At 37.4% G+C, this 15588-nt stretch overlaps 1 protein-coding gene and 1 non-coding gene across 2 annotated transcripts in view; both read right to left on the bottom strand.

The window, feature by feature from the left end:
• LOC135945840 (alpha-2C adrenergic receptor-like) overlaps positions 1-15588 on the bottom strand; it is a 158701-nt gene that overhangs the window by 101009 nt on the left and 42104 nt on the right. The window lies entirely within an intron of this gene.
• On the bottom strand, positions 8686-8758 carry TRNAK-CUU (transfer RNA lysine (anticodon CUU)). The gene has a single exon. It is a non-coding gene; the product is annotated as a tRNA-Lys (tRNA).

The raw sequence follows: 15588 nt of genomic DNA, 5'->3' as shown, positions 1-15588 counted from the left end.
AATTATTGCGATTGTCGGCTGCATGCACGCCTCACTTCATTCTTCCACTTGTTGGCTGGCGAATCAGCTGTCTGATGCACCGTATTGGCTTCCAATTACTCCACTCTTGATAAAGCCAGCCGCACTGCACTGCACACAGCACGGGAAATTAATATGTGCGTGCGTCGAGTGCTGCAAAATAAATTGAAACCTGCTATTTGTCCGACTGAATGATTAATTTGTCGAATCAGGCTTTTATTTCCACGCATGATAAGCCCCTCAGTGCCTTAATGCCAGTAATTGGATCATCGAAATAGTTATTGAATTCAGAATTTTTTAACAACGCTCATGTCGGTGATGTTGACATCAAAATTTAAAATGTAACTTTCCGCATCAATAACGCAACTTAAATATTTTGTTTTTGCGTTGTCAATTTATTTATCAATAATATATCATTGCTTTTTATATTCATTTGGGCTTCCACATGATAAAAATTCCGCAGCAAAGTATCGATAAAAATCTACTCTCATAAAAGACCGTTATTTTTAGCGAAATATATTTTTTCATGTGATACATACCAATTTGCAGTTGTAGCACTTCCCCTAACTCAGCCTTCCTCAGCAGAGGAAATTAATTATTCCACAAATAATGCAGATTGCGCTAAAATCAGCACAACCATGCCGTTGAGCACTCCTCGTATTTCCTTTGATTGATACTTGCCATCCGTTCAGCAGCGCCAGACGCGCAATTTGTTTTGCTGCAAAGCAGATTATTTTCCCGCAATGAATGCAAATTTGCCAAGCTTATTCAAACAGTCAGAAATAGCGAGTATTTACCTTCCTTGCTCGCTCACATAGGGTAATGTAATTTGATTGAGCGCTTGAACGGCGCATATTGACTGTTTTTAATAGCGTAATTATATTAGTTCACATCAACAACGTTTATCCGAGGCTTGGAAATGAATTAAAATAGCCCTTCTTTTTTATTATTAGTTTTATTTCGCACCTCATGCAAAAAAAAATGAAAGAAAATATCTCGTTAAATGATTCAATTCCCAACAAGGAATGCCCGCTTAACTGATTTTTTTCAAACTTGAACAGCTTTGTAGAAATTTTCCTACCTGTCATTTTTTAAGTCGCTAAATTGAAAAATCGGTGATAAAAATTCAATTTTTGTTCAATCTTGAAGATATATTATTTGGTATTAATAGATTACCCTCGATGATACGAATCGAATGATGGACCACTTTTGACTCTTTGAAAAAGTACTACTTGATATTTTCTAAAATCTTTTAGTTCATTAACGAGCTACCATACGCCTTCTTTCTGCACAAATACACAAAATGAAAAATTATATAAAAATAAGGAAGTTGTCTAAATTTCTAAAAATAAAATACCGATTGAGATTGGTCCCCATCAAAGGAGAGCATATTATTATATGTATACCAATTTTGACCATAAAATAATGCCCTATTATTAAGAATTAGCACGGAAAATCCCAAGACACAGACACCATGTATGCTTAAGTTGCGCTTCGTAATTCTACAGTGGTGATGGTGATTGATGGAAAAAGTTTTTTTTTAAATTTCCAGCAGAAAATTGCTTTTAAATTCCAGGGTATACGAAAGTTTCCCTGTGAGTACAGAAAACTCTTTTTCTTGAGATGAAAACTGTATTTATTTTTATTCTAAACTTCATCACAAAACAAAATCGACTCGTTGCTTTTGCACACGCGTCGCAGCAAAAAGTGCTCGAGTTTGCGAAGTCATCTGCAATCTCTTTTGTTTTGACGCGCGCATTTCGCTCTTTTCCGGAAACTCGCTTCCAACTGACAATAATCCTGCTCGCTCTGCGACTCGTGTGCCTCGCGTAAAAAGCAGCTTTCCCAGCTCAGGAGGAAGAAAGGAGGGCGAACCTGGCCCTGGGGCAAGTGTTTGGTGCCGATGAGTCTGATGTACTTGTATCCCTCCGAGATACTCACTCTTCTCGTTCAAGCTGCATGTTTCTATACTGCTACATTCTCCACACAAAACTCTCCTAGCCTTTTCTACCTAGAACCCTGAACTAGTTATGATTTTTCGAGATTAAAATTTTTTAATTGTAAGTTGCACCGAGATTTTTAGCACAGCACCTGTAAATATATAGGCATTCTCCTGCTGTATCAAATATATTTTGATCTAAAATAAATAGCTCAAAGAAGTCTACATTTTGCGTTTTCATAAACTCTGGCATGAACTGAAAACCTCTTTTTTAGAAATTATTCTGGAAAAATTTGGAGCATGGTCGAATTTTTTAAGTGCTGTAATTAGAGTTTTAAGAATATGGGTGAAAGAGAGGAGATCTGTGGTTTATCTTAAACCACAGCAGTACTTAACAAAAATGCGAAAATAAGAAGCAATTTAGGATCAATATGGTAGGAAAATTTCGGCTGAAGCAAAGACGGACCTGACGAGAAATTAAAATGAATTATGGTATAGTAATAAAGTGAAAAAAAATTGCACAACGGTGCTAAAAAAATTAATTTGATTATTTCTGCTGGGGATGTGGTCGTTTTTTTATTGATGCCTTGTTATGGTGGCGTGACAGAAGCTAATGCGGCCAGCTCAGGAGTCTAGTTAGTTGTCTGAGAAGCCTGCTTGCTGGCCTGGCCGGGCAACACCGGCGAGGATGTTCGATAAAACTCGGGAAGCTGTTTTCCGTGGAGCGCACAAGATGCATTTTTGTTTCGTGCTCACAGCTCACATTCGCCGCTAGCTCCTAGCCGCTGCCGGGCTCTTTCGCAGCAGCTCAAATTCAATGTCCCATGAAAGGGGGTGGACGCCTAAGTTCCCTTTCAAGGTGGCCTCCAGCCTGCAACTTGTAGACAGTAAACTTCGATGCAAAGAGATTAAGGTAATTTGTATAATAGATAATGAGGCAACAACGGTGCTTGCCTTCGGCTCTAAATTCTTAATATGATGGTATTTAGAAGCAAAATAGATTCGGTTTAGATAAAAACTGCATATTTATTTAATCGTAAAATATATAAAGCAGCGTTTCCTATTTCTAGGTGCAGATCAAATAATAAATTGAAAAGGTTAGTTACTTCCAAATTCCGGAAATACCAAATGTAAAATGTTTTTTGTCAATTGGTCACTCATTTTCCAAATCCTGGAAATCGCTAGACGTCAAAACTCTAGCTGATTTTTAATAAGCTGTTTGTATGAAATAAAATTAAATACTGTTTCAATATACTTTTAATTTTAATTTCAATAGCGAGAGCTATTACAAAATGGATAAAAACGATTTCCATTTCTGTTAGCGTTTATCTCTTTCATTTTGTACTTTCGAAAATCAATTCCCAATCAGCACAGGCATTCTAACTCACTTTTCAGTTATCGCAGACAAAAATAATCATTTCCCCGGCCCTAAATTTCCCAATCTGCTTAATCAAATTTCTGAGCTCCAATCGAGTACAAGCTGGACCTGCTGCAGGATGCAAAAAACGATGCAGATTTTCGGTTTAATTGCATTTCACGTGGAAATACGCGTCCAATCGCCTTTCCTGCAAATTTCCAATTTCGAGTGCTTTGCATGGTTGCAAAAGTGATTTCGCGTGGCAATGAGAGCACCCCGCACCCCGCTGAGCCCAGCCAGTAGACTCCGGGCCCAGTGGTGCAGAGATTACTCGCCCGGCGCCGGACGGACGGATCGTACGAGCAATTTAGCAGTCATTATCTGGCCCGGATCAACTGCTGAAATGGATTTTGCCAGACGGACATTTGAATGGAGTCCATTGTGCGTTGACAAGCAGCCCTGGCCTGCGTTCACCGTGCTTGTGCGGGCAGACAAGGTCAAATTGTGATTAGCAATAATTCTACCTCTACTAAAATTGTTTTGGCATACTTACCACGATCTTTTTCTCACCCTTTTTCGACAAATTTTATTTTAAAATTTTCAAATGGAATTATACGACCAACGGAAAACTACTATATTTCCAACTATCTTATGAGAGCAGTTTAATTTAGAGGAGTGATTACAAAATTTACAACATTATTTTCAAATATATATTTAATCGAAATTAATTTTTCTATCTATTTAAGATAGTATTTGAATGTTTGAAACGTCTATAATTTTGTGTAATCAAAATGCACAGAAAAAAATGTTCTGTTGTTCATAAATTCAACAGCTGCAAAAAAAATTTTTGGTTTCGTAGGAAAAGCAGCTCAGCACAGTGAGCCTTTAATATTCCATCAGATCACGTCAATCACTAGCAGGCGGAACTTTTACTTAAAACACGTTTGCTTATTTTCCTTATTTCGCCCGTCGAAAAGTTCTCAATAGAATCAAAAGCCCAGCAGCACAGTATTGAAGGTGCAGGAAATTTCTGGCGAAAGGGGCAGAGAGTTTTGCCAGGAAGGAGCTAATGGCCGCGTGCTGGCGGCGAATCTTAATGGCCGCCTTAATTATACATGCAGCCTAATAAATAAAGAGCGCGCTCTCTCCTCTCTCTCTCTCTCTCTCTCGTCTTTATTCATGCTCTGTGCGCGCGAAATTTCCATTAAGATTGAACGGCGCGGAAAACTGAAGGTTCTCGCATAGCTCGTGGACATTAAGAAAATGCAATGTGTGCCCCCGGCCGAGGCGAAAACGACTCGCATGCAGCGCCAGAGATGACATAAAATAAATCTTTGCCGCCGGTGCGTGATACACATCAGCGCCAGCGGAAATTTAAAGAGCGACGCGCAGGCCCTGCTGCCGCAGAAAAGCATTAATTTGCCGAGAAATGCTGTTGGTCGCTGGGAAAGCGGTCGCTCGCAAACACCTGCTGTAAAAAATCACGTATATTGAATCGAACTGAATTCTCACACTAATGAGCAAAGACTCAATGGTGATGAGATGGAGCATCTGATTTATTATTCACGCTGCTTTGTTTTTTTTCAGGATTAATGAGGGATCTTCTAAGGAATTCAAATAAATTCACAATAAGTAAAAGAATTGGGAGAACGAGGAAAAAGAAAGAGAGGAAAAAATTCTAAAAATATGACAAAGTTGGTTATATTTACATGGGATTTTCAGAAGCCAAGAATGTGTTTCGGTATAAATACAGTATGTTAAATAATCAACTCTTACTTTCATCTTGAACATTTAAAGCGGACATTTTGAATTGAAATTCTGTACAGGAGATTCCAGAGAAAGTCAGAACACACATTTCAAGAAAAGCTATTTTTTAGTAGCCATTAATGACCCTAAAGAGTGCCGAGTGGAGTAAAAAAAATTCACCAAACGATTTTTCCTCCCACATAAGAGCCCCATTTTAAATGTCTCTGGCAAATCACTTACCATTGTGCTACAGATGAGCGGAAAACCGATTATTTGGTGTCTAATTGCAGCTAAAGAATTAGTCTATCGATCAATCATCGTGAAACGAATTAATAGTTGATTTAAATCTATATAATTGTGAATTAAAACACGCAAATCGGATATAGCAGCAAAAATTTATGCTCGAAAAATCCTCAATGTTGATTGGCTGACGCAACGCGCATGTCAGCAGCTCCCACGGTTATACAGCGGGCTCATAATGCTGCAGATTGCGTGGAAGCTGCTGACATGTGCGTTGTGTCAGCCAATCAGCATCAAGAGTTTTTTTAGCAGAGAATTTTTGCTGCTTTCTCCGTTTAGCGTGTTATCATTCGCAACTAAATCGGTTTAAATCAACTATGTATCTGTTTCTGCGATGATAAATCGACAGGTAAACTCTTAAGCTACAATTATACTCAAAACAATCTTTATAATTCCAATATTTACCAAAGGCGATATTAAAATGGGGTGGATTTAAAATGCGTTAGTTGAATTAATACTCAGCCTGTCTATCTTTAAGGTCTCTAGTTGTCAAATAAGCACGCAAAAAGCTCCGTTTAATTCAGTATTTGGTTGATTTTAATTTTTTTGATAGACTCATGCTGTTAAATTAAACAACTATTTTGGCAACATACCGAATTTCTCTCAAGTTTATTAGCCGCTCAAAGAAAAGAGTTCATTTGAGTAGACTTAAGTGTAACGCAATTTTCACAGCCTCTGCACTGCCAAGAATTTAATCAAGAAGACAAGTGTTTAGCACTGATTCCGTGCCTGGAAAGCAGTGAGTTTTGTAATTGAAAGGCTTAAAATTCCTCGCAAAGACGGGTGGCTGAGGTAAATTTTCTTCCGAGCGAGCGAGTGTGTACCAAGTTGCGCGCACCACACCGAATAAGGCTGCTTGGGTTATCACTCGATGCACGCTCGAGCAGATTTCTAAATTCCGCTCCCGGAGCTAAACTTTAAATGTAATGAAACAACTCGCAACCCTTTGTGTTCAGCAGACACACACACACACACACACACACACAGAGCGAACAAATTTAGCAGAAAAGCGCCGGGTAAACTTTTAAATCAGACAAAGCCGAGTCTTTCTTAATGAAAAAGAAGCGGAGCCGCTTCTTCTTCTTCTCTCTGGCTCGGCCGAGGGGATGAGACGCGAGTTTCGCAGCAGTGGCGCGGTGGTGCAGCTGAATTAATTTACAATCCGGCCGAGTAGATTACACCTGGCAGGTTGCCAAGCGCGCCGCCACCAGCCTATGTATTTATATTTATTGCATATTAAATGAACGCGCGCCTCGCCTCGCACGCCATTCCGCGCGTGTAATGAAGCTCTCGGTCGGCGTGACGACTCATTTGCTCTCTGGCAACAGGTCGGCCGACACAAGCCCCAAAAGGCCTGCTGCTGTGTTGCAGCTAATTTTTTATAGTGATTTATGTAGCAATTTTCTCGAGAGGCACGCGTGCCGAAAAATACCGTCGAGTACATTAGCAGCTTTTGTGTTCGTGTTTGTCAAGGCTTACACAATTGTCCGTCCAGTTTTCCGTGTTTGGATATTTCTGGTAAAAACAGTAAGAAATGCCCGGTTTAGTTACAGATGATTTGAAATTTTATTTGTTTTTATATATATACTTACAAATTTCATAAATATCACACCAGTTAAAAATATTAGCCTACATTCGGAGTAAAGGGGAATATTTTTGGAAATTTCCGAAATTTCCAGGAACGAACTGGACAGATTTTTCATAATTTCCCCACCCTTTTGTCCAACTCTGGTGTTTGTACTTGCTTTTGATACTCTCTCTGCGCTCCATTTGCTCTGGAAATGGCACTCACCTGAAACAAAGAGGACGTTACGAGTTAAAACACGCATTGCAGCCAGATTGCAGCCATGAACATTTTGGAAATTTATGTGTGTACGAGTCAGAATGACACAACAACATGATGCTCAAAGCAACCAGAAAAAAGAGAAATACATTTTTTAGGTGATAAATGGTTTTATTTCCTTGCCAGAAAATGTACTGTTTTGGGACATACGCCATTCGATTTGGAAATGAGAAAGTGGCAACGCTTCTTATTTATGTGCAAACTATTTGTAGCATAAATATGTTCTCTGTATTTTTAGCTTGTAACAGCTTTGGTAACAGCTGGTGGGTAAAAAAAAGTTTGGAAGAGCCTTTTTTAAGGTTCTTAAATGTCCAAAGCCACCATCAGATTGGGTCACCGTCAACTGTTTGGAATCTTAAATTCAATTCTACTAATGTTAGCATTGAATTAAAGATCCCATAGTAGATATACACGATACCATAAACAAATAAAGTACTCAAAACTGTCAAAAATCAAAGCAAAATTGTTGTATTTTAACTTTCGCCATTGATGAAACTTAAAAGGGATTGTTGAAGGCAAACAATTGAAATAAATTTGAACTCTCTAGTTGATTGAATTGTTAGTTTGAACAAAAATCTCAACTATGTGCAATAATCAATTTAAAAGCAGACAAATTTTTACCATGAATCTAGAGCATAAATTTTGATCCTAAAATTTGTGATTCTTTATTTTCAAATATTCTGGAATCAGAATAATCTGATTCGTTTTGGAGGCGCACTGAAAATTCAATTAAAGAGTAGAGTGCTGGATGATTGAAAGGCGGCGCAATTTCAGCTGGGCTTGTGTGTTATATTAAATTGATGAACGCGCGTTCAGAGTTTTGCATGGAAATCAGTTTGGAAGCGATGAAGCTCTTTAGGCGGGCGCACGTGACTCGCCGATAAAAATTCAATTTTCCGAAATGAGCCCTCATCTCGGCGCGGTGCGATCAGAAAGAATATTTCGCCGCAATAAAATCGGCCTCTGCTCTGCGCTCCAGAGCAGCGCGAGATCGTATGACAAACAAATTCCCTCGATCTGATAATGCAGCTCCTGGCGCACGCACACTCTCTCCTTCTTCTTTCCGGCTGCTTTCTTTTCTTGTTTGCTCTCACATCTCATGTATATTTCATTCAAATGTTGCTCTTCATACCACATTATCCCTCAGTGCGTGGAGCAGAGCTGCGGCAGACGAGGAGGAAGAAATCTCTTTGTCCGCTTCTCGTCGCCGAAAAGCTTTTTTGCCTGCGTGAATCTTATCTCACAACCGTCCCGTGTTCACCATGTTACATCTGACGTTTTCATTTTTGCCAGAGTGACTACTTACTCCACATAATTATTATTATAGTCAAGTAATGAGTAACACCAATAGACGCACTTAACTGATGGTCAATTCTTTTGGATAGTGAATTAGTTAAGGAAAAAAAATAAGAAAGAACCCGGATTAGTCTATTTAGTATATTTATATTATATTAACTGAGAACTGAGTATGAGCAAAAAGGTCGCCCAACGTGGGGCTCGAACCCACGACCCTGAGATTAAGAGTCTCATGCTCTACCGACTGAGCTAGCCGGGCTTGAGAGAGGAGAGAAATATCTAGATATTTGAAGATACTATACAGTTGCATTTGGGGTTTCGTCAACTTGATAATGGTTAATAGTTTGAAGATAATTTTGATTTTAATTGTGCAATTATACATTACACAATTATATATTAAATATATCAAAGCAGAGAGATACTAATTAAAATTATTTTCCTATTTAAGTATGTACGTAACCTGCATAATTTTTTTGGTTATTATGTTCATAAACTTTTATGTGTTTTAAACGTTCAATTACTATTTTGTTCTATATTTATTAATCTTTTTAATACATAGTTATTTTAATTCTTTATATTTTTATAATTTTGAATAAACCTGTTGTATTTGATTGTTAGGGTTGTGTTACATAAAATTTTACATCGTAGACATTTGGTAGTTACTTCATTCCTTTTTGAATTGTGAATATCTTCAATTATTTTCACTATCAATAGAAAGTGAGTAAAAGAGATTCAAAATGACTGGAGGACTGTGGATTTATGACTGTCGAGAGTTCTCCATTATCCAAAATCGATAAGGATAATGAAATTAATGCAAGAATCATTAGAACCACACTAAAACCATTTAGAAACTGTCTAAAACAATCTAAATCGGAATAGTAAACTGTGCACATTGATACGCGTTTTAACTAAATTGTTAAGTTTAAAAATATTTTTTATTTTTCGCAAGCAAAGTGGTGATTGCATTGAAAATTGAAAGGTCTGCAGGGAGGATTAAAGGGATAATTCTCTCCAGCATCAAGTACAGTGTCTTTGTGGCTCGCGATGAGCTTCACTTAATGACGCCGATGACGCGGACCTATCGCCAGAGAGCGGAGCAAGATCACCAGCTCATTTGAATCTGATAAAATGGTATTTTGTGCAGGAAAAGTCAGTTTCAATGCAAATTTATTATTTGGTCAGCTTGTTAAAATAAAACAAGTTTTAATTCCTTGGGAGACAAAAGTTAAAATTTTGTTCACTGTGACGAACTATTCAAATGAACACAATTTTATCTCATAAAAAAACCTATGGCCGCTCTCTATTAAACCAAAAGTTAAAAATACTTTTTTTAAAAAAAAATCGGAATAAAATTATATTTAATTTCTATTTAATTTTGTTCCTTATTCCAGAGTTTAAAAAGTCTCTGAGATATATCATACCACTCAATTTGCTCTTCGATAGAAGTCTGCTTTGCGTACAAGGATAGAGACTCTCTATTTTTCAATTTGAATTATTTTAATAAAAATGAAATTATATTGAGATCCCCTGTCCCTTTATCTCTTTCTTAAATATACTAGAAATTAATTACATTGATCAAAATAAATCAAATTCCCTTTATAAACCATCCTAAAAATTGGTTAGAAAATTGTTACGCCTTGTTGTGCTGCTAGGCGAGAACAGCGAATAATCCAAATAATGAAGCAAAATGCATTTAAATAAACAAAATGCTCAAAGTGTGCTAACGAAAAACCCGCAATTTGGCTCCGCCATTGTTTTGCCACACAAAAAGGATGCAAATTTATGCGGCGCGCGCACTCACTCGTTCGCTCGCTTGAGTTTCAAAGTAATTAACGAGAAATGCAAGGCGTATAGACCTAAATTCGTCTGCTGTTTTTGGTTTGGCTTTTGTGGGGAGGCGCAAAAAACAGCTTTGGTTGGTCGGCCAGCATTCCGGATATTTGTTCGTGCCCGGCAAAGTTTGTCTTTCTCGTTTCGAATGTATGTGTGACCGAAGCTGGGACAATTAATTCGTAAATACGCGCCAATTTGCATTTCATGCGGCGCAGCCAATTTGCGAAGCGGCCGGGAATTGAAAGTTGGCTGCTGCCGCTGCTGCCTGAAATTACACAAAAACTCTGTGTTCTGCCTCGCCAAAACCAGGCCGCAGGGCGCTTGCCAATTTTTCCATGAACAATGTTTTAATAACGTATTATAAACTTGGGGAATTCCGTCAGAAATTGTGGATTATTAAAAACGTGGACATTTTGCTGGGATTTGGGACAAAAATTTACGTTTTAATAGCGTGTTTGTGTGTTTGTGAAACATTTAGTAGAGAGGTAATTTATTAATTTAATTTGTATTCGTGTCAAAAAAAAATGTTAGTTGGGTTTTGTGCTTGAACTGAACTATTTTAGGCAGTACAGTCATGTGTGTTTAGTCAGAGTAGCTTTTAAATCAGTCTAAACCCCATTTGTAGAATTTTAATGTAAAAGTTTTAAAGAGTTAAAAATTTTTATTAATTAATTATGTTTATTTATTCAGAATTGTCATTTCCTAACAGCAGAAGCAAATAAAAGAGGATACAATTATTATCTCTCTTGAAAACTCGTTTGGTTGGATTGAAAATCCAATATCTTGTCATTATTTCAGCACAGATTTTATATAAAAAAATTCCCAAATCATTCAATCAAAATGATCCCTTTGTAGCTTTTTGCAGTGTATCGATAAAATTCATTTCTTGCCGGCCAATTGAAAGCAGCTAGGTCGGTCCGTTGGCTGTCCTTTCCCTGCACCAATATTGTCAGCAAAAAACCGTGTGTATTTTTCCATCGGTGTAGCAATTGCATGCGTTGTAGCCGTCGGCGATATTCAGGCCGTGCACAGCACAGCACACACACGTTCCAACCCAGAGAGTACATACACACAATGTTAATACGAAGCTGATCTAGCAAATAAAAAGCCGCTTGGCCGGCAACAACAGCCCCTGTTCAAAGGCTTTTTGTGCTCGCTCGCTGGCTGCAGCTTATGTCGTGGTTTGGCAACCGAAGCAAAGTTAAATAAAACACATCGCAGCTGTGTGCTATGCGCGCCGCGTGGTTTGTTTCACCGCAATGTGCCGCGAGTTCGGTCCTAAGTACGCTTTTGGGGCTTTTCTGCCCTGATGAGATTCCAGAGAAAATGGCACGGGTTGTAGGACAGTTTTGGCTCGCTTTGGAAAAAAATCAACCAAATTCACACCAGAATGTGAGAATCTGCGGAAAAAATCATCCGAATTTTCATTTTTGTAAATTCACCGGGAACAATATTGGAAATTAAAAAGAGCTGTACATTTTTGGATTCCCTTTTTCAAGTCCAAATTGTCGATTGAATGCTAAATTTAATGTTGATGGGTCAGAGGTCGTTTGAGATATGAATTTTAGAAGTTTTGTTTTTCCGAAATATATTAGACCATTTTTAGATGTATCCGGAATATTTATGACAAGTTTATTTTTCAAGAATATATAATATTATGTCCATCGAAGGAATCGTTTTTATTATTAATGTTCAGTGACAGGAAATTTACTCAATCCCAAGCTACTTAAGAGCTTGTGTGAAATTCCGTTTTGAAAACCAACAAACCAAAGTTTTTCAATTGTTGCAACTATAAACACTGACAAATCTCCGTTTCTAACCATCAGTATTGCTAAAACCACACACCGTTAGACAGGCAGTCTTAACCTTCTCACATGAACTGAAGCCGTTTATGTAAATTATATTGAATTGAAATCTTAAGAGGATTATGCAGAATACTGTTTTAATCACAGCACCATTGTGCAAATTAATCTCTTTTACCATTGGAAAAAATATTATCATGAATGGAGATTTTTATTCAAAGCCAGGCTCAACGAACATTACCATATAAATTCTGAATTATTTAACTTTTAGTTTTGCGTTTGAAACTGAAAAGGGAGGTGTCTACCGCTTTCAAAGTGCAAAGTTTGCCCGCCATCTTTCATTGTAAAGACGCGCCTTCTCAAAACTTAATTTCCGTTTTGCGGAGCACGAGAGGCAGCAATCTCGCTGGCCAGGGTGGCTCGACATCGCAGCGAATGCAATTTCTGGCATTCCAGGCCGGATGGCAGGCTACGAACGTGACTCTAGCGCGCGAGCAGGGCCGCCGCCCAACGCCCAACTCGGCCAGGAAAGGGGTCAAGCGGCAGATTCGCACCCCGGCAACCAGATAAACTCCCGCGCTCAGCCGTGTTTAACTCGGACAGTAAAATGCAATGCCAAATGCACTTGAATTGCGGCGTCCGACGACAGAGCATTTCAAATCCTTTTCCGCTGAGAGAGAGACACACACACACACACATACACACTCACGTTTCTTATCGGGTTGCTCGATGCTGATATGGGGGCATGTAACATGGAAATTAGTGCTAAAACCAAGTGGTTTCTGCATCGTTTAACATTGCTCAATTTATCTGAATCATCTTAAATGTATTTTTATCTAGATGTTTCTGCCAACTATATACCAATTTTGCCACCAAAGAGTCTTTCAATGCTAGTGAAAACAATTTCAATTTCATATTTTTTAAATTTTGAGCGTTGCTTTCTTGTTTTTCATGGGTTTTATTGAAACTCTTGAGTGTTTATAAACTACCCATTTTCTACTTATGTAAAATTAAATTACGAAACTTTACTGCAACATGCTTTTTCAATTCAATTAGCTACATCAGAGTTGTTTCGCTCGAACAACGCCAAAAAAAGGATTTCATGGGTAATTCCTTACGGCACTTGAAAACAGGAGTGTTAGCAAAACTTTAAATTCTATTAACCTTCTTGCAAAAAAAAATTTCTTCCTTGAACATGCCTTTATATCCCTTGCAAAGCTCGAAAGTTTCTACATATTTTCCACGAAAATCTGTGCGAACTTTTAGCTATTTAGGTTCTAGAGCTTTAACATATTTCAATTAGCTTTTCTTTTCTGGCAAAAATATATTAGCTATGGTTAAGGGCTGCAAGGTTTAGTTTTTTTTAAGTCGAAATAAAATAGTTTTACTTTACTTTAAAGGGTAAATTGTTTCATCTATTTGAACAAGAATTTCGTAGGATATATATGTGTGTGTGTATATATATATATATATATATATATATATATATATATATATATATATATATATATATATATATATATTATAGAACAGAAACTGTTTAAAAATGTAACAATAGGAACTGTGACCCTTAACCGCAATTTTGCAATGAAAAAATAGCAGTTTTTACAAATTATTGTATTTATTTGAAATTTTTTTCGCTAAGATAGGGATCAAGTTTTAACCGTATTGGTTTAAATATTTTTCTTTCTTCACCTGGTTGATTTTTTACGTTTTTGAGATTGCAGGAAAAATTCAGGTGGTTGAATGTTTTCATGGACACGTGGTTAACGAATTCAGACACAAATTCAAAGATTCCTGTAACTCTGAGGAAACAAAAAAAAAATTGAAAAATTTCTAGATTAACATTTCAGGTTACTTTCGTTCATATTGGTAGGTCTAAAAATCGTAATAAATAAAAATTTTCAGAAACAAATATGGAGTTTTTGTCATTCCATCGGATAATTCTTTTTTTGGCTCAAAATTAATTTTATTTTGAATTGCAAAAAAAGAACAAGGAATATGACATAATTTAGTTGATTTCGATACACTATGATGCATGCTTGAATTATTGCTTTAAATTCCATAAGCTGTGCTGTGTGGTTCATTAATTCGTAACATAATAATAGACCATAAATAAATATTGAGCAACCCTAAGATATAGTTAAAAAAAATCACTTTCTGAGAATAGAACTCATTTTGCACCACCCTGTGACCCAGCAAAGGAAACATAATCCGAGTGCGCTCATTGAAATAGTCACAATATTGCGCGTTTGTGTTGCACTTCACTCGCAATACTCCTTGCTGTGTGCATGGTGCGCGCAGCCAGATGGAAAAGTGATCCTGGTAATGGCTAATGGATCTTCTTTTCATGCACGTGCGCTATCTCTTTTTCTAACACACATGCAGTACAATTCTTTGCTCTCTGCATTTGATACTCTCTCCGCAGGCAGTATCCAATATCTACAGCAGAGATAATTGAATTTTCCCGTGTGCTCCTCGGACTTTCTGTTATTAAAAAAGATTCATGGCGCGCGACAAATGCGAAGCCAGGAGCTCTGCTTGTTTCAAATGGGAATGGGCTAGATGTGCTCTGAAATATCCTAGTTAAAAGTAAGGAATGGAGATGTTACGAGAACACAAAGCCAGAAGCACATAAAATGTGGAAAATGATAAAATAAAAGATTGCATTGGATATTTAATTTAAAGTTAAAAGAATAGAACAGGCTAATAAGGAATGCGAACCAGATGAAAGTTAAAAAACATCATAATAAGTTACTTTTCCTCCAAAGTGAATCCCCGTTTTGGATGGTCAGCGAATTTTGCTCTGTTGAAAAGCGATCAAATTTCGCTCGGCGGATGACCGTATATAGGTATTCTGATTTGCCAAAAATGTCGGATCCCGCCAGTCAGGAACGTCCACTTCCTCTGACGCGTGAACCTTATTATATTTTTAAACTATCGTCTAGTTCAATGGAAGTAAACTCGAACTGATAATAATTTTTATATCAAAGAGCTTTAAGAGAAAATAATTATATTCTTTCTTAAATCAACACCGAAAAGGGGATTCAAACGAGAAATTTACTATCTATATTTTTTGCACTGATAAAATAATATTTGTGTAAAATGTACTTAAAATTCTCTTAGCCATAAATTTAGTTATTGATGGAGCTATGAAAAATTGTTTCTTTGATATTCTTTGGCCTAAACATAATTTACTCATCGCTTCAATGTAGCCTTGCAGCTTACATTAAAGTAGTTACTGGATGACTTAGATGAGAAGTGAAACGTAAATAAGCATCACTGCAGAGGAGATTTTATTTCTGGTCCATCGGCTGGCAATGACGCTGGAGGCGTAAAGCGAAAAGTGTGCTCTGCACGAATCCGGATTTTGCACACACACAACGGCCTGGAGAGAGTGAAATTGACACACACGGGCGCGTACGGTGGCTTGACTTTTATTACTTTGGAGCAC

The sequence above is a fragment of the Cloeon dipterum genome, chromosome X, assembly GCF_949628265.1.
Source record: "Cloeon dipterum chromosome X, ieCloDipt1.1, whole genome shotgun sequence".
Classification (NCBI taxonomy): domain Eukaryota; kingdom Metazoa; phylum Arthropoda; class Insecta; order Ephemeroptera; family Baetidae; genus Cloeon; species Cloeon dipterum.
The sequence above is the reverse complement of the archived record's forward strand: the minus strand, read 5'-3'. Positions and strand labels throughout refer to the sequence as shown.